This window comes from Lagopus muta, chromosome Z (genome assembly GCF_023343835.1).
Source record: "Lagopus muta isolate bLagMut1 chromosome Z, bLagMut1 primary, whole genome shotgun sequence".
Lineage (NCBI taxonomy): Eukaryota > Metazoa > Chordata > Aves > Galliformes > Phasianidae > Lagopus > Lagopus muta.
Window position 1 is genome coordinate 41,265,243 of NC_064472.1, and position 25,202 is coordinate 41,290,444.

The 25,202-nt window shown below is 39.6% G+C and overlaps 1 long non-coding RNA gene across 1 annotated transcript in view; it reads left to right on the forward strand.

The window, feature by feature from the left end:
• The window catches only part of LOC125687259 (uncharacterized), a 43,519-nt gene extending 18,391 nt beyond the window's left edge, over window positions 1–25,128 (forward strand). Inside the window, exon 3 of the long non-coding RNA XR_007374029.1 lies at window positions 23,658–25,128. This is a non-coding gene — a long non-coding RNA (uncharacterized LOC125687259). The remainder of the gene's footprint in view (window positions 1–23,657) is intronic.
• Window positions 25,129–25,202: the final 74 nt, after the last annotated feature.

A 25,202-nucleotide genomic window follows, 5' to 3' on the forward strand; every position in this document is an offset into this window, starting at 1 on the left:
TTTATTTTGTTGGTTTTTTTCCTGCTCTTGTTGATATGATATAAGAAATTAAGTCCAGAAGAGTCACAGTTGTGTTAGAGCAAGCCAGTGTTTATAAGGAAGCTTTCATATTTGACTGCGTTTCTCTGGATGAGGACTTCAGTCAGGTACATAGCCCTGACAAATGCTGTCAAATCTATAATCCTGTAATACATACCAAACACCTCACAGAGTGAAAACATTACATTTTGGACTTGTTCAGCATCTCTTGCAGCACAGAAAGCAGCTGCATGTAAGGGAACCCAATGCCTTGCTGGCACCAGCACCTTAATAACGTACAGGTCTGGGTACAATGAAAGCCGGTGGGAGAGAAAGAAAAAGCTTAGCAACATAATGAAAGAAAATTTTGAAACAAAACAAAATGAAGAGCAATGTGAAGACTAGCTATTTTACTGACAGCTTTAATGCTGCTGAGAAACTGTCCTCTTGTGTTATGGCACAGAGCTATATGTTACAATCTATTTGGCAGAACACACAATTCTGTTTATTCATCAATTTTTTTTATTTTAATTTTTTTTTTTTTTTCACATTATGCTTGGTGATACTGTATCAAATTAAAGGTCTCAGAAGTTGATATTTTGCCTACTTATCTGAACTTTGGTATAATTCCTTTTCCTGTTATATTTCCAATTTGGCATGGTGGATGGGAGATGAAATCAAGCCTTCTGGGTACACATTGCAGATTGATTTGTGGTGTAAATACTTGTTCTTCACTTAAAAATTCCTAAAAGTATGGAGTTTCTCATTATAATCAAGTTACAACCCAATGGTTCTCCAGTAATTCCTATTGATATTCTGATATATTTACAGTCCTGGTCCCAAGGGATTTGCTGCTGACAGGGCAAAGTGGGGACAGGGCCACCAGGGAGCACTCTCATAGGGCCATGTTCACAGCAACTTAAAGAGGCACGTGGAAAGGCAACTGACCTCTGACTCATTGTCACTTTTTACACTTGCAGCTCTTTGTATTTATGCCTTATTCAATTTATGTCAAGTTTCAGAGTATCAGCTATCATAGAACAGAGCCATAAAAGCCATAAAACACTCTCAAGGATTTTAAAACTACTTTAAATATTACTGTAGCAGACAGTGTGTCTATTTCGTTGTCACACTGTCGCTTGAATGTTTTATTAGCACCCTGACATCTCATTTATCACAATCACAGTTCTAAGCACTTGAATTGGAAAAGTGTTTGTTTTATTTTATTTTTTCATCTTTAACGCATATCGTAGGGGCTTTTGCATTTCCCAATTAACTTCACCAATCAGTTCCTTCATTCTTTTAAGTTCCTTGAATACTACATGTTATCAACGGTACATTTTATCTTGCTTCCCTTCAGCATTTTCTTTATACCTTCTAAAATGAGAGTATAGCACCTTCCTCCGGAAATATCTCTTTCTCTCTTTTTTTTTTTTCCTTGGACTTTTCATTTCAGGGGAATGTAGCTGCAATTTCATGAACGGAATTCACGAAGCAGGGATGCAAATTTGATTTCTTAAGGAAGACTATGATCTGAAATAGATCTATTTTGGTTTACAAATGATAGTATTTGACTGATTTCTGCTAAAAATAAGAAAAATCAACTTGAAGTAGGTAGGGAGCTTTTAGAGTTATCTTTCTTCAAGAAACTTCTGTCTGAACATTCATCTGTTTCAAAGGTCTCATGACAGGGATAACTTAACCTTGCCTGTGGAACCACTGTACTTATCCCTGAGTGCCAGTACTGTGCATATATGTCTAACTGAACCAGTAGCCAGATAATGTTTCTTAAAACACATAGCAGTCAATGGGGAGGAGAGAATGACAGAATCACGGAATCACAGAATGGCCCAGGTTGGAAGGGACCTCAAGGATCATGAATCTCCACATGCAGGGCCACCAACCTCCCCATTTAATACTAGACCAGGCTGCCCAGGGCCTCATCCAGTCTGGCCATGAACACCTCCAGGGACAGTTCTTAATTGAAAAAACAACAACCTTCCAATAGTCTAATAGGATATGTACATGGCCCTGAATCCAGAGCATGGTGGACAGTGTCAAGTACTAGATGAAAGGAAGAGTCTAAACTGCCTTTCATATACATAATAGGTGGATAACCTGTTCTGCACGTGCATTATGTCATGCTGTAGTTCCTCTTTACTCCTCCAAGACTAAATCATTGAATCATTTTGCTCAAAAGTTTGTATGCAGATCTCTGATAAGCAATTTTCATCTGAAGATAAAGTGAATCACTGGCTGTATTGATCCATTCATTCACTTTTCTATTTCCTTGCCATAATGACTGGATTTCCCAGCTGTAAACTGAAACAAAGTGTTTTGGGCAGCTTCTGTGAGTCTGGAGATCTCCCATTGCTCTTTGTGTTTCACCTCTATATCTCCTGTCTAGCAGAGGATTTCCCACAGTGCTCTCTGTTGTGTTGTTTTTTTTGTTTGTTTGTTTGTTTTGTTAAGTAAACACTTAAGGAACAACCAAATGCTTGCTTTCATTGTTGGTAAATGATGGTGGATGTGACTTCACAAGCATTTCCCTTTCAGTCTGATTCACTCTACATTTCTAATAAAGGCGCAGGCCATGTTTTATTAATGCTGGTTACATCTGTACTTACACTGTTAGAAGATATTAAATATCAATGTTAACCACTTAAAGTTTAATCCACAAACTTATTGTGGCCTCTCTGGGTGACAAGGCTATATTTTATGGCTTCCCCCTGAAGACCTCTCAGGTTAAGCCAAAAAAAATGCTGTCGCTTGATGTTAATAGCTTGGACAGTATTGTGGAGCCTGTAAAACCTCACTCCTGCTGTTATGTGGGTTCTTCAGCAACTGTACAATCTGTAAGCTATAGCTGCAAAATGTTTTTCTTAGCCAAGGTAGCTATAATCTGAAACAAATATTAAAGAGAAAAATTATAAAAGACTTTTGTCCGTAGATATTCACTTGCATCACTGCAACAGTAAAATTGGTTTCAGTGGGTGTTTTGTTTTTTTTTTCACTTGTTCCCTATATCTGTACAAAAGAGGAAGCAAAAACGCAGATGTCATATTGGTCCATTCACATTTACTGTCAGAAAAATGCTCATTCTTGAACAGTCTTGAGCAGTCCGCAAAAGAGGCACACTTCAGTGCTAACTTTGCCCCTTAAGATATCACAGCCAAATACCATGTGTGGAGTCCTGCTGATCCTTGTGCAACTAGTGCTTGGCGTGAATTTGACCACTGATTATGTCCATGAGTTTTTAAGTAGATTGCAAATACTTAATTTCAGGCTTAATTTGTGGTCCTTTCTGCTCTTTACAAAGCACCAAAGTAACTACAGAAAAGCAATTTGCTTTGGTTGTGTTTCCAGAGACAATAAGCTTTACTCAGGTCAATTTTCCTTATGGTGAAAAAGAGGACATTTTTTCATCATAACTGTATATTAAATACAAATTTGCCAACCCCAGAAAACTCTTTTGGTTGCACAGGTCCAATCTAGCAACAGACAATGTACCTGTCAACTTTGCAAAAACATCAATAAATCTGTTCCACAAAATGTGACTGATACAAACAACAGAAGATGGAGAGCTATAAAAAATAAACCAATAAATACATACTTTTTGATAGTATCTACCTGTCTACGTAAGACTGGATGCAGATTCCATGTTTACAAATATTTTTGCGGTGGTTTAGTAGAAAGAGAAGTCATGTAATGCATGTGTATTAAAACTCATAAGAACAAATACATATACACAGGCATATCTTCCAAAATTTCTCAGATTTTCATGAAAACAGATTGTGCTGCAGCATGACCAGCAGCATATAGCAGAAGATAGGGTAAGAGCCACAGAAAGGTTCAGTCTCAATGCCCACTTAGCATAGTTACCTGACTCCTTTACTAGAACCAGACTTCATCTGCAGGTATGTTCATCCACATCTAGTGGCAGATCAGAAGTGGATGGTTGCTTAAGTAAAAGTGGCAAACTGATATATCCGAGCTCCTTTAAATATACTTCAGAGCATGAACTTTCCGTATTAGAAACTGCTAACCTGTGTGACTGAGTAGGTGTTTCTTCTAAACAGACACAGTGTGAAACCCCATGCCTTGACACTGGTTAAAATCACCAGAGAGACTGAAATCCTTGGAAAGGGATAAACTGACTGATTCCTCAATGTGATGCTTAGCCATCAATATAAATGTCATAACTTTTCATTAACTCACTGCTGTAGAAAGCATTCACAGACAGAAGAAAGAGAAGCCAACCATTGCTAAACCTCACTACTATACCTCAGAAAGACACAGTTCTGGAGAAGTCTGATCTTCTCCCCTTTTCAGTCACAACCCAAATCCCTGGAAACAGTGTGGAGTAGTTTTCTTGACGAACAGGGTGAGCAAAGCAAAGAAGTCAGTAATACATTGGACTGTTATTTCTTCATACTATTTTCAGACAGTTTTGACTGAAAAGACAAAAATGCAGTAAAACTGGCACTTAAGCATACCAGTATGTGTACTTCATCAGAGTGCAGTACTAGCACTGCATTTAGTACAGAGAAAATAAAAGCCAAGAGTGAACTTTTGGCCCAAATAATTTCAGCTGAAGCTTTGCTATGGTCTTTAAAGGTCTGTTTTTTACCACAAGTATTCAGGTAGGGCCAGTGTAACCCACTCTTTTCATGGACTTTATTTTTGAACGCATTTTCTCCTGACTGGTTAGAGTGTGTTGAAAATATTGCCCTTCTGAATTAAAGAAAAGCAAAAGAAGGAGGGGAGAAAAAAAGAGATAGTGATTTGTGTTCATGATAAAAGTGTTTTTCTGCAATAACAGAGAATGTGGTCAAACATTTTACAGGTTACATTTGCCACGTTATATCTCCTGCCAGACTAATACAATCTGGGGCCTGTTACCCCCACTTGCAGTACTGTTTCATAGTTATGAAGTCATGACAGCTGTGATTGCCAGTGTGAAGAATAAAGTCAGTGGAAAAAGTTTGGATAGTTTCCCACCACATGCTAGCCAAAAATAAGTTAGCTGGAATTAAAACAGAAATGCAGAAAGCTAGCAGGGGGAGAAGAGCAAGGGAACATGTTGTGGTTTTACACTAAGACACGGGTGGAGGCATGACTCCAGGGCCAGACTCTGGCTTTGTTCCATCTCTGTGGGACCCTGGAGCTGATGAAAAGTCTGAGGTGCAACCATGAACCCAGTTTGCCTAAATGTGTCCTACCTCATGGAAATTAGTTCTTGCCATTTCCTGCTTCTCTAAAGATTCACAAGCCATTTGAATTAACTTCAGTCCCAGTTTAACAATAACTACACGAGTGCACAAGCATGGTCCTTGCACCTGAGGAAACATTTTATATGATCTATAAACTCACAATGTCCCATTTGAGTATGGGATGCAGGTGCTAATCAATAATGTGTTGCCAACATTTAAACAAGGGAATCTACAGAAAGTCTGCATTTGCTGTGACAAACACAACTGCTCCCTTTCCCTGTGGGTCCAGAGCTGTGTGCATTTGCAAAGCAAGATCCAACTTCTGCTTTCCTCATAAACCATTTCTGAAAAAACCTTTTCTTACATCATCTAAGCAAATAAAAAATGCTTTACAAATTTATATTAATGGAAAATGTTTCTGTTTCTTTTGTGAAAAAAATGCCAGGTTGCTGAGAATAGTATAACATTCAGCACATTTGGCTGAGTTTGTGAAGAATGAAGATTGCCAACATTCATTTTTTTGCATTAGATAACTGATTCTTGCCACTATGAGATTTATCGCAAAGATGAGAATTCTGATTATTCTGATATTCAGAATACCTGGGAGAAACCTAACAAAGATGTCCCTTTTATCAAGGATGACAATGAGATGTCCAGAGAAGGCGATGTGTCTGATACAGAAAAATGGGAGTCAACTGCAGATCTTTCAAGGACCATGAAGAATCATTCTGTCATATCTCTGTCTTTGACTGGTCCAAGTGAACATTATCATTTTAGTCCAGTAAGCCTGTGCTGAGCATGATTTTGTCAACCAGCGCCCAGGACCCCAGAAAGCAGAGAGTGCAGTGACAAAAGAAAAAAGACAACAGCTTCTAAAAAAGTGGATTGGACAGAAAAGGACTAATGAGTTCCAAATGACCAGAGAATCTCATATAATCTTATATAATACAATCTTATATATAATCCAGAGAATCTTCATATAATGAAGGTACAGTGTTTAATAACTGCAGGTAAACTTGGCCTGTGCTTACATTCTATAGTTTAGGATAGTTTCCAATGTTTTTATCTTGCCAGTGCCTATAGTGTCAAATACTCACACTGAACTGTTTGCCTTGGTAAGAGGTGAAATCCTCAGGTTTTCCCATGGAATAAGAAAAAGTCCAGAAAACCACCAGAGATCTTTCTGGTTTGTTGCAGAGATTACTCACTCTAAAGTCATGAAAATGTCTGGAAAATGATGAGTAGGAGCCCATGAAGGTGGATCCTCTGTAGAATACTGATATGAACAGCCATGACAAACATCCTGAAAATGGTGAGGGGACCAGGCATTTTCACTGTTCAGAGAATGGAAAAGAACTAAGTCATGTTCAACGTACAGAGAATGGAGGAGGCCAAGTCAAGCTTATTGTCTAGAATTTGATGAAGAGGCTATGGTAGAGGGTCCTCCAAAACGTGTCAAGAGCCCCAGAAATGCTGAATATTTAGAGAACAAGCATACTGACTAGACAGAGAATGATGAGAGGCACAAACACAGTCATCATTCAGAGAACAAGAGGCACATACACAGCCACCATTCTCCATCCAACAGCAGCAGTGTGGGCCACAGGCACGGCCATTATTCCAAAATGTCATGAAACCAAGTTGTGTTCTCCATCAGGGGACAGTATGGAAACAAATCATGTTCACTGTTGAGAGACTGGATGAAGGTATGGCCACTTTACAGAGCATGGCAAGTGGCAAGGACATGGAGACCATTCAGAGAGGGACACTGAGAAATGGCATAGCTATTGTTCACAGAAAGCCAGGGGGCAGAGTCATTCCTGTTGCCCAGAGAACAGCAGGATGCCCATTATGAAAAAATAAGATTCTATGAAGAAAGCTACTTTTGTGGGGGTTTTTTTTGGTGTTTTTTTTTTTTTCCTGTTGTTGAGGCTGGGTAGCAGAAGAGAGAACGGGAGTCATGTAGGGCTGAGCTTTTATCTTCTGCATGAAAGCAACAATTTCACTGTAAATCTAAGTTTGGCAGGTGATCTAGCTTACCAAATGACATAACTGTGGTTGTCTAAAGTGACTGATATCAGAAAAAAAGGTAAATAAAAATGGAGCAATGCAAGAAAAAGAAATAAACAATGAATTTCTCCTGTATTAGGTTTTACTGATGTCTCCTCAAGCAACGTATCTAGAGTATTCATCTTCATCTCAAGCACAGGTTTACATGATTATTAGGTTGTAGATTGAAAGGGACCTAATGAGATCATCCAACCCAAACACTTACTAAACCATCAGTTATAAATGTGGGTTTTCAAAAGCCCTTGCACTTCCGTTTCCATCTTTAACACCGTTTACAAGTACTAAGCTTTTAAACATGATTTGGATTTTGCTCCTTCTTAAGCAAAAGAATATTTACTTAAAAATGACTGAACACAGGCACCACAATGCAAGAGGATGATGAAATTATCACAGGGAGGCTATCAAGATGGTGAACGGTCTGAGGGCAAGGTGTGTGAGGAGCAGCTGAGGTCCCCGGGTGCATTCAGCCCAGAGCAGGGCAGGCTGAGGGGAGGCCTGATGGCGGCTGCAGCTCCTCACAGGGAGCGGAGGGGCAGCGCTGAGCTCTGCTCTGTGTGACAGCGGCAGGGCCGAGGGAACGGCATGGAGCTGTGTGAGGGGAGGGCAGCTGGGGGTTGGGGACAGTTCTGCACCACAGGGCGGTGGGCATGGGATGGGCTGCCCAGGGCAGCATGCACGGCCCAGGTGCCAGAGTTCAAGGAGTCTTTGTACACTGCTCTCAGACGTGTTCAGGTTTTGAGTGGTAGTGTGTGGATACAGCAGTTGGATTTCATGCTCATTGTGGGTCTCTTCCAATTCAGAATATGCTGTGATTCTGTGATTCCAGGAGACCGGCTATTTCGTTTCACAAAACAATGAGTGTGCCCACAACCACAGTAAAAGGAAAATGTGTACTGTTCTGCCTGGTGTAGGGAAAAGAATTTTGCTTCACTCTAACAAACCCAAGTAACTATACACATTTGTCCATAACGATGTTATTTCCAATGACCTAATCTTATTGTATGGGTCAGAAACTCTCCATTGTTCCAAACCTTCCGAATTTGTGATAAAGTTCACTAGAACGTACCAGGGACGTACAGCAACAATGATGTCTTTGTCTTTTTTCACTGCAGCTCACACGGGAGGAGCTCATCTTTGCCTTATTTAGAAATAAACTTTTTTTAAAAATTATTTTGAAACAACTCACAATGTTAACTCAGAAGAGGCTGAGACTGATTTTTCTAATCTTTACTTGTTTATGATTTTAAAGCTAGTAAAAATAAGATTACAAAACCAAACATTATCAAAGCCATATACAAGAAGATTAGAGAATGAAACATTCTATTTCTATCTGATCCCTCTCAACAATTGCATCACTACCATTGCGTCAATACTTGTGACTGCTCTGCCAGCAAAAGCAAAGAAAACAAAGAGTTTAATGGGAAATGTGAAATACACATTAAAAGCTTCCTTTCCAGTTCTATTTAACCTCCAGAGGCTCATGTAGGTTGGAAGTATGAGTAAGAAAATGTGAACTATTGCTTGCGTTTTGTGCAGACATGAGTCTGTAACAAGGATGAAGCAGAGCAAAATTGAACCCACTGGACTGCAGTCACAGTGTGGACACTTCAGAAAAAAAAAAACAAATCACCAGAAGTTAGGAAGCTGACAGATATTTCATTGGTCATCTGACCAGTGCATTATATGTATACACCAATATATTTCTCTTTCCCTAATCATTTCCATCATGTGTTTTCCTTTGTGTTATGTTTCTCCCTCTGTCTGAGATACAGACTTGTGTATTTGGAAGAGAAGTGGAGCTCCTGAAGACAAAACATTTTAACATCTCAGGGGATAGAATCCAGGCTACATTTGATCAATGCACAACACCTACATTGGCCTAAAAATTGAGAGTGAGATCATTTCCAGCTCTGGTCAGAGCTCTTAACCCACAGAGGTGGCCCAAGGCTAGTCCTTACTGTAAGTTGAATGCCACAGGCAGAGGATAAAGGAATCTGAGAATTAGAGCATGCAGTTTTCAGATAATTAACACATCACTACCTTTTTTTTCAGAATGACCACAAACACACTTGCAAGCAATTGGGTAGAAAAAGGAAAGCAATAAAATAGGAAGAGCATTCAGAAGGAGAATCATAGAGTAATCTGGGTTGGAAAAGACCTTCAGGATCACCAAGTGCAACCAGCAACCTGGCTTACAAAGTCTCATCGCTAAACTATGCCCCTTAGTGCCAGGTTCACACATTTCCAAGATGACAACTCCATCACTTCCTTAAGCAGCCCATTTCAATGCTTGACCAATTTCTCCAGTCTCTCCAATCTAAGCTAGCCTTAGTGCAATTTAGACTGCTTCTTTACATGCTATCACTTGTCACCTGGAAAAAGAGAATGACACCCTCCTTTCTGAAATCTCAAGTAGCTGTAAATAGCAATGTGGTCTCCTCTCAGCCTTCTCTTCTCCAAATGAAACAACAATAATTTCCTCAGTTTCTTTTCGTAAGTCTTCTTTTCTAGCTCTTTCAGCAGCCTCACTGCTCTTGTCTGCATGTGCTTGAGCAACTCAGTGTCTTTTCTGTGAGAAGCCCAGAGTACTCAAGGTGCAGTCTCACTAGAGCTGGATACAACAGTACAATTAGTTCTCTAGTTCTGCTGGTCACAATATTTCTGATGCAGAAGTGCATTGCCTTGGCAGTACAACTACAGCCTAAGATGGTTTATGTGTTTTTAATTATGTTGATTCTCAATCTACTAGAATAGACTAAGCCAAAACCAAACCAAAACAAAGCAAAAAAACCATCTCTACAGCTCTGCAACTTCTTAGTATTAACCATAGACATTTGTCTTCAGAGCACTTTATCTTTTAAAAAATTGTCAGAGGACTGAATATCTTTGATATTGCTTCTCTAAGTCCTTAACATTACAGCAAAAGGAAGTTAAGCTGAAGAAACAAAGTTGTTTTTTGTTGAGGCAGAGGGGGGGCGTTGGAGTTGCATGAAGATGGGGGAGGGTAGCCTGTGAGGCCTAACCAGCCCCAAGTGCAGTGCTTTCGTTTTTTCCTGTCTGAAGCATTTTGTTCTGTATCATGGCTGTTACTTGTCTTCTGGGACTGGGGTTTCCAGAGGCAATTTCCATACACAGACACATACAGGCAGTGTAAATAGAAGTGAATGTGATCGCTTGCTGTATGTGGTGCAATCCAATTGCATTTGCTTAAATTAGAAATCACAGGCATAACCTCCTTCCCTTTCTGTTTTTTCATTGCTCTTGCTTTTGAGTATTGTATTTACTGTGCATCGCACAGCTGCATGAATTCTTAAGTATAGTATCACTCCTGCAGCTGATCAGTGTGTCCTTCCCACTGCTTAATCCTGGTTCAGATTTGGCTGAACTGTATAATGCAGCTGAAGTCAATAGACAGATCCCCAAAGTAAAATAAACTTCATAGTTTTCCTTCTGTACCATTTTTTCCCAGTACACAAAATCATTAGATACCCAGGCCTGCAATATTCTCTGGGACTAGAGTCCGCAGCAAATGTGAATGACTGCACAAAGGAACAACACAAAGCAGCACTGGGCAAGAGAGATGCTGGCTTCTTCTCATAAACACAAGTTCTCAAATTCTCATGCTTTCATCTTTGATGTTATCCATAATCCACTGAAATAATAATCCATGGGAAGCCAATTAAGTCAAAGGCAAGAATGCTGCAATTTTAGAATTATTGCTATTTTATTGGATGGAGACAAAATGAAATGAACTATATATATATATTCTTATCCAGTAGATGAAGCTGCCAAATTAACTAGGTTTCTGTTTTGAGCAAGAATTACCCTCACTTACTTATTAATTCCTTGTAATGCTTCTGGAAAGGGTGGGCAAATTCTTTCTGCATTTATTGCCCAGCCCCACAAGGGGTGAGAGGATCACAGGAAAGGGCAGCATTTGTTGTGACTGGCAGTTTGTACTTCATTACACACATACACAAAAAAGGAAGAAATATGGATACATTGAAAAATGGCGAACTTATGACAAGCAAAGCTGGAGCCTGGTTTGTTCTGCTTCAATTCTTTACCAGCATATGACCATGAGGGTGGGCTAATGCACTGCTATCATCAGCATTTTGCACATGTGACTCAACTAAAAAGTCATGAACTCTTTAAATATCTTGCTTCCCTTATGTGCAAAGTACCAGTGCTCTGAAAGAAGACTGCAGTCTTTTGCTTTAAAACTGCTAGACAGCAGAGAAGGAAAAGATCCCTGCAGTGCACTGTGAACTGTTCTGTATACTCATTAGTGACTTCATCCTGTGAGCTGAGTACTCTGGCTCAGATCCAGGAAGGTACAAAGTATACATTTAATTTTCAGCATGTGTGTAGTGTCATTAACTGTAAGTGCATGCTTATGTGCTTTCCTCATTCCTGCTTCAGTTCTGTGATTTAATATAAAAGGTAGCGCTGGCATTTTGGCGTTGAGAATGTTTTGGAGGGGACCTAAATGAAACTCCTGAAACCCTCCGACTGCGTGCAAGAGTAGCGAGAAAGTACAATTGAATGTTTCTGATTTACATGATATCCCTGCCTGAATGCTGCACTTTGAATGAGCGTTGAATGCAAACTTCTACCTGTTTGAATGCATACTGATTCATGCTATTAAAGTGGGCAGCATGGGTAATGGGAGGAGTAAGCTGGCATGCTTTCAGCAAACAGTGAGTACATTCTCTTCTCAGTTAGGCTATGCAGTTCTGCAGCTGCAAAGAAGTTATTTTTCCTTAAATTACAGCAGTATCATAGTAGTACAGCCGAGTCCAGCTTTCACTCTGGACCCTTAAGCATGCATTTTTGCCAATATAAGTCTCATCTACAAAATAGTTGTAAAGAAACTACACTTTGGTGCCGGGAAAGATTATAAAGGTTATTCATCTTGAGGGAGATCCCACAGCATGTATGGGACAGATGGGGATCAGGCCCAGCCAGCATGGGTTCATGCAGGGCAGGTCCTTGACCAATGAGTTCTCCTTCTATGATTGAGTGACTTGCCTGGTGGATGAGGGAAGGCTGTTGACGTAGTCTACCTAGAGTTCAGCAAAGCCTTTGACAGTGTCTCCCACAGCATTCTCCTGAAGAAGCTGGCAGCCTGTGGCTTGGACAGATACACTCTTTGTTGGTAAATAACTGGCTGAATGGCCAGGCCCAGAGAGTAGTGGTGAATGGAGTAATTCAGCTGGCAATCGGTCATGAGTGGTGTTCCCCAGGGGTTGATACTGGGGTCTGTCCTGTTCAGTATCATTACTCATGTCCTGGAAGAGGGCATTGAGTGCACCCTCAGTAAGTTTGCAGATGACACCAAGTTGGCAGGAAGTGCCAATCTGCCTGGGGATAAGAAGGTCCTATAGAAGGACATGCTGGATCGCTGGTCTGAGTCCAAAGGAATGAAGTTCAACAAGACCAAGTGCCAAGTCCTGCACTTTGGCCATAACAATCCCAAGTATTGCTGAAGGCTTGGGGCAGAATGGCTAGAAGACTGTGCTGAGGAATGGACCAGGGGTGTTTATCGATGCATGAACTAGAAGTGTGCCCAGGTGGCCAAGAAGGCCAGTGGCAACTTGGCTTATATCAGAAATGGTGTTGCCATCAGGGAAGTGAGTATCCCTCAGCCCTAACCCTTTGCAGCTCTAGTGCTGTGTTCAGTTTCGGGTCTCTCACTGCATGAAAGAAATTGAGGTGCTGGAGCATGTCCAGAGAAGGGCAACAAAGCTGGTGAGGGATCTGGAGCACAGGCCTTATGTGTAGTGGCTGAGGGAGATGGGATTGTTTAATCTGGAGAAGACGAGGCTCAGAGGTAATCTTACTGCTCTTTATAACTATCTGAAGGATGATTGTGGTGAGGTGGAGGCTGACATCTTCTCCCATGTAAGTTGACTAAAGGGAATGGCCTCAAGTTGTGCCAGGGGAGATTCAGATTGAATGTTAAGAAATACTTCTCCAAAAAAGTAGTCCAGCACTGGAATGGGCTTCCCAGGATGGCGGTGCAGTCACTGGAGGTGTTCAAGAAATGTTTAGATGTTGTACTGAGGGACATGGTTTGTTGGGAAATATTGGTGACAAGTGAACAATCGAACTAGATGATCTTAGAAGTCTTTTCCAACATTGGTGATTCTATGACTATGGCTCTATTATTCTATGATCCTTTCACCATTTGGCATGGGTCCATTGGGAAGGAAAAGTATTCCTGAAGTACTATTGTTGATTTTGAAATCTTTCTCTGCGACAGTGCTGTCCTCAGAGAAGAGATATTTTCTTCCTCTGTCTCTACAGTCTGCCACCTGCTGATTTACATTTGGAGACACACAAAGCAAACTCCTGGCTTCAGCCATGTGGCAAACACACAGGGTGAACTAAGCATTTTCTTTTTTTCATGCTTTCTTTGTTTCCATGATATGATGGAACCGTCATGATAAGATGGTGACGATAAGTTTCTTCTTAGTACGTCTCCTTCTCAAGCTGGTACATGTGCACTATTATGCCTACTTTGTGAGTTAAAGATCCATTAGGGACAGGTTAGCACTGTGGCCATTCACAGTATTGTGCAGATTGCATAATTAAAATTAAGCAGGTGAGGAGTGCCTAAGCCATTTAACACTGTTGCAACTTATAGTAGGATCAGATAGGTACCCAGAACAAGTGAGTGGAGTAAGGTTGTAGAAGCTGGCCTCCATCTTCAGAGCTGTTTGTATTCCATGTCATGAACACTTAGTGAGCACTGTTGGTGGGATCTGCCCTATTTCTAGCAGCTTTGTATCTTGGGAATGACAGAATGCAGTGGTTCCTATCTGGAGGCTCTTGGATGCAGGAAGTGCCTCAGGAGCTTGGGGACTGCTCCATGTAGCCCTGCTGCCCTATCCCACCATTGCAAAGCAAGGGAAGTATAAAATGAACTACCTGCTTCCTTTCCCCAGAATTAAACCTGGGTTTTCCCAGCAGAGTTGGAAAAAATTTTGTGTAGAGAAGTTTGACTTTATCAAAATTGTCTTCATGCAAAACATGTCCTGATACGGAGAAGAAACATGAGCATAAAGTTTAAGGTACAGACATTTCTTCCAATGAGAGCTGAAGTTCTGCAAACAACTAAATTTTAGAAAACAAAAACAAACAAACAAAAAAAACCAAACACATAATTAGTCTCATATACGGCATAAATATGTTTCAAAGTTATCACACTTCTACTTTTGTGTAAGTAGAAAACGTTCAACACTCCTGGGAAAAAATGGTGAAGAGGCTCTGTGTACCCAGTATCTTTCTAAAGCTCTCTGGAGTTAAAATTGGCACAGCCTTTCAGATTTATTAAAACATAAATCCTTGTTGTAGAGGTCAACTTTAAAAACACAAACAAGACTTCCTGAAAACCAGAGATTATCCTTTTGGTATATGTGTATCAGAGCCAGTGATTTTTTATTATCTCACTATTCCCAGAAATGACATTAAGCTGAAACATAATTTCAGTTAGCATAAGCATCAAGTATACACTAGGGCCTTTTAATGTTAAACAATAAGCCAGCGTTATTGCAGTGATTATTTGTAATATGAGGGTTGTTCTGGTATTTAGTCATAACTATATAAAATTATTGTTTTTCTGCTGTAATCATTGGCTATGCAATTACAATATTAAGGTTGTAAGTAACTAGTGACAAAGATTTCTTTTGTTGTGTATAAATGGAGTAAAAGCCTCAGGCTAATTTTACCAGCATGTTTGTATGATATCACTTCCTGAAAATACATGCAAGTGTTGTTGTTGCTATTTTTTTAAGCATATATGCAACACAGAGGCTGCACAAATCCTACAGAAAGAAAAATTACCTCATGAAATATTCTTGTTTTCTACCTCAGAAACCTGATAGAATGTTGAGATTATTGCCAGGATTCAAGGAAGAACTGCTAGACCGACCAGTCTTTCTGCAAGACTGCACAGCATATATTTTTCACTCAGTGACTTGCACAGAGAACCACAATTCAGTGCCATTATTTTCTAAGTCACTCCATTGATTTGGCAAGACTTTGGTTTCTCATTTTTCACACTACCACTTTACATAGATTGAAGCCAAATGTGCTCAGCCTCTGCTCTAAATTACCAGTAGGCAAATCTTAATTGATTTGACTGATTTTATAGGCCATTCGACTGAATTTACAGGGCTCACCTTGAATTTACCCCAGAAAAAATAGAAGCAGAATTTGGCCAATTTTCTATTTGTAACAGAATGGAATTAAACATGAAATGTATGTTTATCCTCGTAAGCATTACTGTACTAAAAGAAAGATAGGAAAGATAGTTATAAAGCTCCTTATAATCAACATAGCCTTTTAATACATCCTAGAATCTGTTCTAATTTTTTTTCTGGCTTCCCCTGATACACCACTAATTTTCTGAAAATTAACTTAAGTCCAGATGAAGTTAGATTTGTGACTGAATTTTTTTTTTTTTTTTTTTTCCTGGCAAAAAGTTTTTTATTACTCTTTACTTGATCAGCAAAGCTTATATCTTCCTTAGGATTCTGGATAGAAATGCCACTAGATCCCTCTTTGCATGGAAAACTGCTTTTGGTCTTGCAACTTTTTATGGAGTAGAGTCACAATTACAATGAGCCCTCCCTCAGCAGGAGTAAGTGAACTGATAAAAAGAGATCTATGAATCAGACCTGATTCTACCTTAAAATTGAAGTGATGCCACTGGGACTGGCTATAGCCAACCGATTTTTTATTTCCTTTTTTTTTCAGTGCTGTCTGGATTGACTGACAGCAAAGGTTCTAAAATACTGTGAAGAAGGATAAGAAGTCTAGTTAAAATCAGATTAGATTTCATTTAAATTTCTGGACAAGCATACAGTTTTTGCACAAAGGCTGCTGACTAAAGTATGTTAGACCAAAGGTATAGAAACTCTCAACATTTAGAAGTGATTAATCACTAGTAACAATATACTAATTCTATGATTTCTTCACACGTGTCCTAAATACACGATTTTGAGACTTTTGTCAGTAATACATGATTGTTCTCTTGTCTCAAGGAGCAAGATAAAGTGAAATGTCACCATGGCGCTTCTGAGTCACTCAGTTCTTCTGAACAGGGATTCAAAATGAAGCACTTCTTGCAGCGCTTCTGATGAAGATCAAAATGATCCTGATGCTTGCTCAGTGGAAGTCCCTTTACATAATTCAGTTTAGAATTGAAATAGTGTTAAGGATAATATTACTCATTAAGACACTATGCACTATGAGTCTTTAGGCTAGCAAGGGTCTATGGGCTGATATCAGGGAATCTTTGGTCCAGAGATCTGACTTAACTGAGTAGCTTCTACTACAATGCTTCCTTGCAATATTTCATGCTCATATCCAGTTGCTTCTGGATCTTCCAGTATAGAGCTGTGAAATATTATCAATAATCCATTATGCTCAGTGTGGTTAGTTTTATTCTAACACTGTATGAGTTATGCTTCTTGTTTCTGAGCAGAAAAGATGGTACAGTATAACATAACACAACAAAATAGTATAAATACTGATGACAATAGAAATAATGACAATACAATAGAAATGCCCAATTTTTGTGTGCTCCTGAGCACTCTACTGCAGCTGCATGCACACGTCTACATCAAACATTAGAAGAAATTTAATTGAAAATGACGTTAGGAATTATTACCAGTGTGGATGGAACTAAACTACAACATGCCCAACACAGAGGTAATCACCATGCTTGTAAAGAAGATGCAGACATATTTTGAATAAAGAAGCAGCTTTGCTGATTTGCTAGCAGCCAGCATAAGCAGATTTATCCCTAAGGGCTTTAACCAGCAAAGAGCTGCCAGTTGGTGCTTACACTCACATGTCACATCTCGCTGTGCCCTGACTGACATGGTTTCTGCGGCACATGCCTGTGATGATGAGCTTTCCATACTAATCACAGAAGGAAAGTTTTCACACTGCTACGTAGACACCCTGCAACTGCTGAAGAGTGCAGAATTTGCAAAAGCAGAGTGGCCACAAAAAGCAGTAAACACACTACTATGCTCATGACTGTTCTCCTTACTCCTGTAAGAAGCCGCTGCCCATCTGACTTTTAAAACAGGGGCAGAGCGCTGATGAAATTCCACACAACATAACCAATGTGGTTCTGGGCATGCTAGGAGGTGCTGTGCAGCGTTCCAGTGGGGCCTCCTGTGGGCTTGCAGGCAGATGATGACCCGAGCCACAAGCATTCCCACAGGCTGACATCTGGATCGCGGAAGCAGGCTGCCTTGCAGCCCGCCCGCACCCCTGGGAAGGCGCTGCAGGGGGAAATCCAAAAGGACGCTGGAAGCAAGGGCTCATTCCAGATCTCAGAAACCAGAGCCAGCATATCCCACTCCTTACTTGTGCTGTGGAGGAAGAAGTGCCTGCATGTCTACTAAACTACTGTCCTAAACTTGCTTTGGTTTCTGGCTTCCTGAAGTCTACTCTCTGCCTCATGCCCATCCAAAACAAAAAACAAAAAGCAGAACAAAACAAAACAAAATCTCAAACAGGAATCCAAATGGGAAGATTTGGCTTCAGTTTCTTTCAATTCCAAATTGGAAAGGCTTTAGAGTAGAAGTTTCAGATATATGATTTTTAAAAAAAAGAAAGAAAGAAAATCAAAAATAATGAGCACCTCTATCTGAAACATAGCACTGAATGGTAGTTAAATGCTAGATTATTTGACCAACCTTAAATAACAAGTATGATTAATGCGTTCTTTACATACATTAAAGAGAGCAAGGCTATGGAGTTTTATATTTATGGTGAGGAAGAAAACCAGAGCTGCAGATCTTTATCTGGGGAAGAAAGAAAAAAAAAGAATAGTAAAACTAACTTAAACTAATTTTCATATGAAGTTAAAATACAAGACGTAATTACATAATCTTGGAGATCTTTTCCAGCCTTGATGAATCTATGATTCTATAGCTTGCAAAATGTTATTGTGGAAAGAAGAGTTGCTAAAATGTTCTGCTATTAGCCCTGGTGATTTCAGTTTACAGATGGTAGCTGTAAAACACTGAGCACCACTCACACTGTGGGTTGTGGTTTGTATGTCCCACAGGCTCTGTTCAGAGAGGCTTTCTCCTGGCCTGGGCCTTTCAGGAGGGAAGCCAGAAGGGCTGAGCTGATGGTCATACCTTGTGGGGTGCATGGGCTGCTTGGAGGGTACTGCTTAGAGAAGCAGCCTCGATTGTCTCAGCTTCTTGCTGGCCTCTCCTGACTTCAGGCAAAACCTGAGCAATGTGAGAAGCTCAGGGGAGTGGGATGTGGGGATGGGAAGCTGGGAACACATGCAGGTGGGCAGTGAGACTTCTCACTTGGGATTTGCTTCACTGAGGCAAGTCAACAGAGCACAGCTTTGTGCCTCTTCAAAACGAGGGATTTTAGAAGTGCAATTTATCGTCTATCATGTGACAACTTGGCTGTGTTTATCACACTAGGATATCACACTGCTTTGTAATAACTGCTCAGGAAGACTGGATCATGAAGATGTGTATAATAATGTTACTGCTGTCTTGCTAACAAGTAAAGCCTGTGAAATTATTTTTGTATTGGAAAACCATAAGTAGAAATCCAAAGGGGAAAAAACATCACTGAGACCATACAAGAGGACTCAGACACATTTCTAACTTTGGAAATGGTTGGTTTAATGAATAAAAATAAAGCCTGAAAAATTCATATAATGTGTCTCATCCTGATGCCAGCAGCTTCTGGAAAGACAACTGCTGCTGCAAACCTATAGGAAAATATATTGGTACTGACTACCTCATCCTTCCCTATCAAGCCTGTAAGTGAAGGCAGGTTGGAGGGAAATCTTGATTTGGATGAGCTGTTATCACCAGTGTCACTAAGTGGAATGTGTATTAATCTCTCTGGTGTAGCAAGACACTCATCTTGATCTTGCCTTAATGGTACCTAGTGTTCACAAATCATACAGTCAAAATTAAAAAGCAAACAAACAGACAAAAAAGACATGCAGGAGAGGTGACCTAACTGAAGCTGGAAGAAAATAGCTAAAAGGCTATGTTCCAATACACATTCAAAACTCTTCTGAGCATTAAGAGACCTACTCAGTGCTGCCACAGGTGAATGCCACAAATTCCTAGGAAGAAATGTGGAAAACTTGCCAGCTCTTTTCTCTTTAAATTACATTTCAGGGAAGGGGGGGAAATGGGAATCACCAAGGGAGTAATGTGAAAGAAAAGATCCTGAACCACTGTGGTATTTCCACCCTTTTGCATAACATCTGTGCTCCAGATATCCACTGGTACAAGTGATTAGCTGCAGATGCAATTGCAGAACATAGTAAACATGCATTACTTGATTTGGGGAATTTTGGCAAGAGAGCCTAGCAGACCCCAAAGCTGTCATGATTTAGTGAAAATTCATTTTCAGTCACAACTAGTCTCACTTGAAATCAGTATGGTTTTTCTTTTAAGTTTATTGGGTTTAGCTGTTGATTCAAAGAAATTTACATTTGTACAGGTATTTGTGAACTCAGCTTAAATCAATATTTCTTCCTTCCTGTGAGAAAACGTGGCCCATTTGTGTCATTCTATAAGTGGCAAAAAGTTGTTTTCAGTCTGTCCCTAAATAAAATTTCTCACCAAGGCCCTTGCTTCTCCATGCAGTTAGCAAAATGTGAGCAAACAAATGGCAGCAGCTCAGGTATTTAAGAAAAAAAGAAACTTTTCTCATGTTAAGGGGAAACAGTTTTAGATTAAATGTCAGAGGAGTAAATGAATCTCAGTGACAGAAGGCTTTAAGACTGGCTTCAGTGAGCATTTTATGGTCTTTACTAGTTATTAAGAGTTAGCTCTTTCTAGTTGAAGTCAGAAAAATTTATAACCAGATTAAATATATATATATATATTTTAAAAATAGGATCAAATAAAATGTTATAACCAGTACTAAACCCCTGAAATTCATTTTAAAAAGAGGATCAATTGAGTAGCTAAGCAACACAATTGCTAAAGGTTGGTGCCTCCTATGATTAGTCTGTTTTTGTTTTTTTTAATTTCACTTCTTTCTTTTAACAGGGTCTCTCTCTACTTTTGAAAATGCGCATACCTATGTTTGCTCCATGAGTCAGTCAGCATCTAGATGTCGTGTACGAATACCTGAGCACTTTTCACTGAGACTATCTATCATTTCCATTCATAGTGTGATTTGAATGGGCAGCAGAAAACAACTCATCCTACTCTCCTAAAATGTTATCTTGCTGTTATATTTTTGTATCAACACAACCTGAGCATCTGGAGAGACGTGCATATAGTTCACAGGACCACATGTTTCTTTGCCCATTTTTTTCAGACTTGTGTCTGTCTGTTGCCATCTGGCCTGCAGTGTGCAGCAGGAAGTAACATGCAAAGCAAAACCAACTGTGGATATGATACTAGAAACGCAGCTCCTCAAATTTCATGAAGGCTTGAGTACTGCAGTAGTTTTCCCAGATTTGTAGTTGTCATCTGAGGTAACGTAGCAAAACTGATTTTTGAATGTGCCAATGAATAGCTATCATTAATGCACCTCTGCCCCTGAAGCAAATGAATTATTTCTCAATGATTAAGCAGAGCATGTTAATGCATTTTGTTTTAAAGTCTAATAGCTAGCTAATGAGAAATGTGTTGCATGGACAACTGGGCCACAGTGTGCTGTGACATTTATTTTCCAGTAGTTTTGAGAATCCTTGAGATCCACCAATCTATTGTAGAAATTTTAGCACTTCAAGGCATACAAGCTGCTTAGAAAATCTCTGTCCCATAAGGCTTTCTAGTTCTTACAGTCTTCTCACTATGTCCTTCTGATTGCCAATGAACCAAAGGTCTTGGGAATACACTTGGATATCCTGAACATTTTTTCAGCAAAACCAGACTGTTTGGACTCCTGTCCTAGGAAATTCTACTTCATTTGACCCATTTTTGTCTTCCTGAAGTCTAACTGAAAAAGAAAAATACATTCCAACTCTGAAGGATAAATGCAATCACTTGAAAACATATAGCATATCCACCATTGTTCCACGTCACTGCTGATAATTTTTACATGGAGTCCTCTTAACCAGAAGATGTGCATAAAGCACAGTACACCTACTGGCAGAAACACAGGACTTGTTGCTGCTATAAAAGCAGCAAAGACTCATTCAGGTAGAAAATTACTGCACTGAATCATTCAAAAGCTAGATGGTTCTCTATGCAAGAACCTATGCAGATACTTCTACCACTAGAATCAAATGGAACAAGAGGGCAGGATACAAACTCCACATTTGTATGTCAATAAAATGTGGTTACCTGAGCATTTTACACATATAATTTTACTTTGTAATTCGTCCCGAACTTGGTATCTGATTGGTAACTTAGGCCTACTGCTGCAATGAATTCTGCGTGTTTTTGACCTGAGAATGAGTACTACATGTATCAAGGTAGTCAGAGTCCCTCTCATTTGGCTCAGGTGCTAGCTGAAGAAACTATATCCAACAGGCTATATAGTTGTTGGCCTTACTTTTGACCAGTGAGATTAGGTGTGTGCATAGAGAACAAAGCAATGCAAAGGGGGGGAGAGACTATATGCCAAGGATGGCAGAGAATGCATGTTTTTAACATTTGCTTGTTTGGAGCCAGATTTCTGTGTTACTGCATGGTAGATTTTGGCAGAGAAATAACTAAACCTGCTCTCCCTGAAGCATGAAAAATGGATGTGTCTTACCAGCTGAGGAGTCTTTGGAGTAGGTGGCGGAGGGAAATCTGTATTGTATGCCTTCCCACAGCCTCAACCAGCTTCCACAGCCTCCATCTTCTCATGGCTCTTTCAAGTTTCTTGGGCCACTGTCCAGTGCATATCTGTCTGCTGCTTAGCAAACTCAAGCTGTGGTTTTCAAGCTGATAAATAATTATGCTAATTAACAGGTTGGAGGAAAATGTGATGTTATTTCTGTGGAATGTTCTGAGAGGCTGGAAACACTTAACTGCAAAAACGACATGTGGTGAAATAACCAATAATTTGCTTAAGAAACCCACATCTGGTATGCCTGCTAGAAACAGGGGTTAATAGTCTGTCAGGGGCAGGCAGTGGCAGTGAGTAGCCCTAGGATAAACAAAAAAGCCTTAACGGCAGGAAATGAGCTTGTTCTCCTAGCATAAGCATTTACATTGGCTGCTAACCAGCAAGAGATGTAAAAGGAGTTGTTTAGTTTACACTTTCAGAAAAAGAAAACAAAGAGAGATGGAAACAAACAGTCTTTTGCATTTTGTGTATCTGTGAAAATGAATAAAAGCTATTGAGTGTAGCTAAAAATGGTCATAGTATCTCTGCTCCACACTCCTGGAAGGAGCCACAGATAGCACAATATTTCATCATAAAAGGGGAGAAGCATTACTTAATTTATTTGTGCGCAATTAGAATAGCTGTCAGAAAATTGACTGCGTGACTTTTTAGTCTCTGACCATACAGAAAAGGGAAAGGAAGGTAGGACAATAGAAGGCACACAAGGAAATTTGGTTAACTGAAACAAATTGGCATCCTGATCTTATACATATAGACCACAATTTTTGTTTTGATAATGGAAAGTCCAAATGCTACTTGCAATAAGAAGCAGGATATTCCCTTTTGACACAACAGGAATCAGGAGATCTGGATCACAGTGCTGCGAACCCACCCTTGCACTTATGTGGCATTGCTGCAGGACTTAGAAGAGCAAAAAGAAAGACATGTTTTAATATGGGATGAAATGTAAATAATGTACTCATTTGACGAGATTCAGATGAAGTACTCTGTGTGTGGCAAGCTGAATTTTTATTTATAGCAGTTAAAGAAACACGCAAGTTGATCTGGATACACTAAAGACTATGAACCAACCTCTGTTTTTTCCCAATTCCATTTTTAAATAAACAGAATATTCTACTCTAGGTGCTGTTTTTCTGCTGAAGTGATACAAACTTTGCAAAGATTGTTGCTACATCTGAGTTGTGTTTTTACAGAAGAAAATATTACACCTTAACAGATGTTGGCAGCACTCTACTGCATGCTGGACTAATTGGCTTCTCAAGCTAAATTTTCTTTCATAGTCACTCTCAAAGATATGTTATCCCTTGTATATTATCCCAAAGTATATTATCCCTTGTCAAAATAAAGAGTTGTGGTCTCTTAGCACCTCAGAGGAATACGGGAAGTGCACATTATCACCATAACATGTAAGTTACTCTCTCTCTCAACACATTAGTGCATATTATAGCCTTGCAAATGACAGGCTTTCAGTGTCTCATATTTTAGTGTCATGTCTTGTTTTATAATTACATCTTTTTTTTTTTCTTTTTTTTTTTTTTCTAGTGAGCCTAGCAAGCAGCACCAACATGACCTTGCAACTTTGCAATCTTTCTCATGGCAGCAAGATCTGCAGGACACAGACTGATGCCTGAGATGGGAAGCAGCAGCCACTAAAGGACTCAAGAGCCTTGTTTATCAAGATAGCAGTGCTCTGCTCAGTTTGATCCAGGTGGGACTATCCATCCTCCACTTGGGAAGAGTCCTGGTCCAGGACTGGAGGTATTGGTAGCAGAGGGTTTTGATGCTTTCTGTGAGCACCCAAGGCATTTGCCTGCAGGAAGTTCCTTACACAGTAGCAGAACAGCAGGCAATTGTTTCTAGAGAACAAGAAATACCAGGGAGAGACCACCTCAAACAGTAGTGCTTCCACTTTTTACATATACTTCAAGTTCTGAGCATGCAGAACTTACCCATATGATCATCACGCCTTGGTTGCACTCTGGACTTTCAGGTGAGTAGCATGAGGCTAGAACATCTACAGCGTTCCAAAAACAAAACAGGAGTCAGAAATCATAAAATACTGCAGGAGCTCTATGCCTGAGCTTTGTTCCCCTGTGTTCTGATTCAGCTGTGCAGGAAGAAGTGAGATAGTCCATTTTTAAGCCAATAATATTGCTTGTTCATGAAAATAAGAACTCCAGTAAAGACAGAGTTGCTAACATTGGGAATTTCTGTTCACTGAAAACTGACCTGAACCTAAAGGGCTAGCAGCAAAGTGAAAGAATAAGTTAAAAAATAAAATCTTAGAAAAGACAATTAAAACTTAAATGTATTCTCTGGATTATTATTATTTTTTTAATTCCTCTTAAGTTGTGGATTCTATTTCAACTTTTTTTGAATTTCTGGTGATGAAATTCCCAGTCAAAGTAAATCCACTATTCTTTGATTTGTAAGAAAAATTCTGTATGATGCAGAAAGCAGAAAAATTACATAAGATAAACATGGCAGTAGAGATCAGTTATTAAAAAATATAAATTTAGTTGCTTTTTTTTCACTGTAAGCATGACTCAAGGTATACAGCCATTGATCACAGAAAAAAATCCCTTCATCAAATAGCTGTATTTGTCTTTGTTTTTCAAAGTATTTCCATAAGCATGTCACAGTGGCGCTCTAATGAAATTTGTGTAAAGATTTACCTTATTTTATCCTTCATACATGTATGAATTTTGAGTGATGGGTTTGCAAAGCTGTTCAGAATCTTGTACAAGCAGTCCTAGTGCTACCAAACAGGAAAGAAGAGCAGTTCTTGTATTCCACTGAAATCCTCTGAGCACATAAGTAGAAGAATATTCCAGAAACGGGACTAGAGAAGCAAGAGCAGTCTTTCATTTCTTCTGTGAATCAAATAGGAGATTTTTAAATTAAACTGTCATGCAGTACAGGCAGAGAGCAGCAGGCAAGAGCTCTTCCAGCAAAACTTGGCTCCCCAAAACTAGCCAGACATCTAACCAGGCCCCTAACATTTGACTGCACATCACAGCATCCATTCCAGAGTCTTACAAAGAATGTAAGTTTAGGTATCTAATCAGGTATCCAAACTGCAGATCT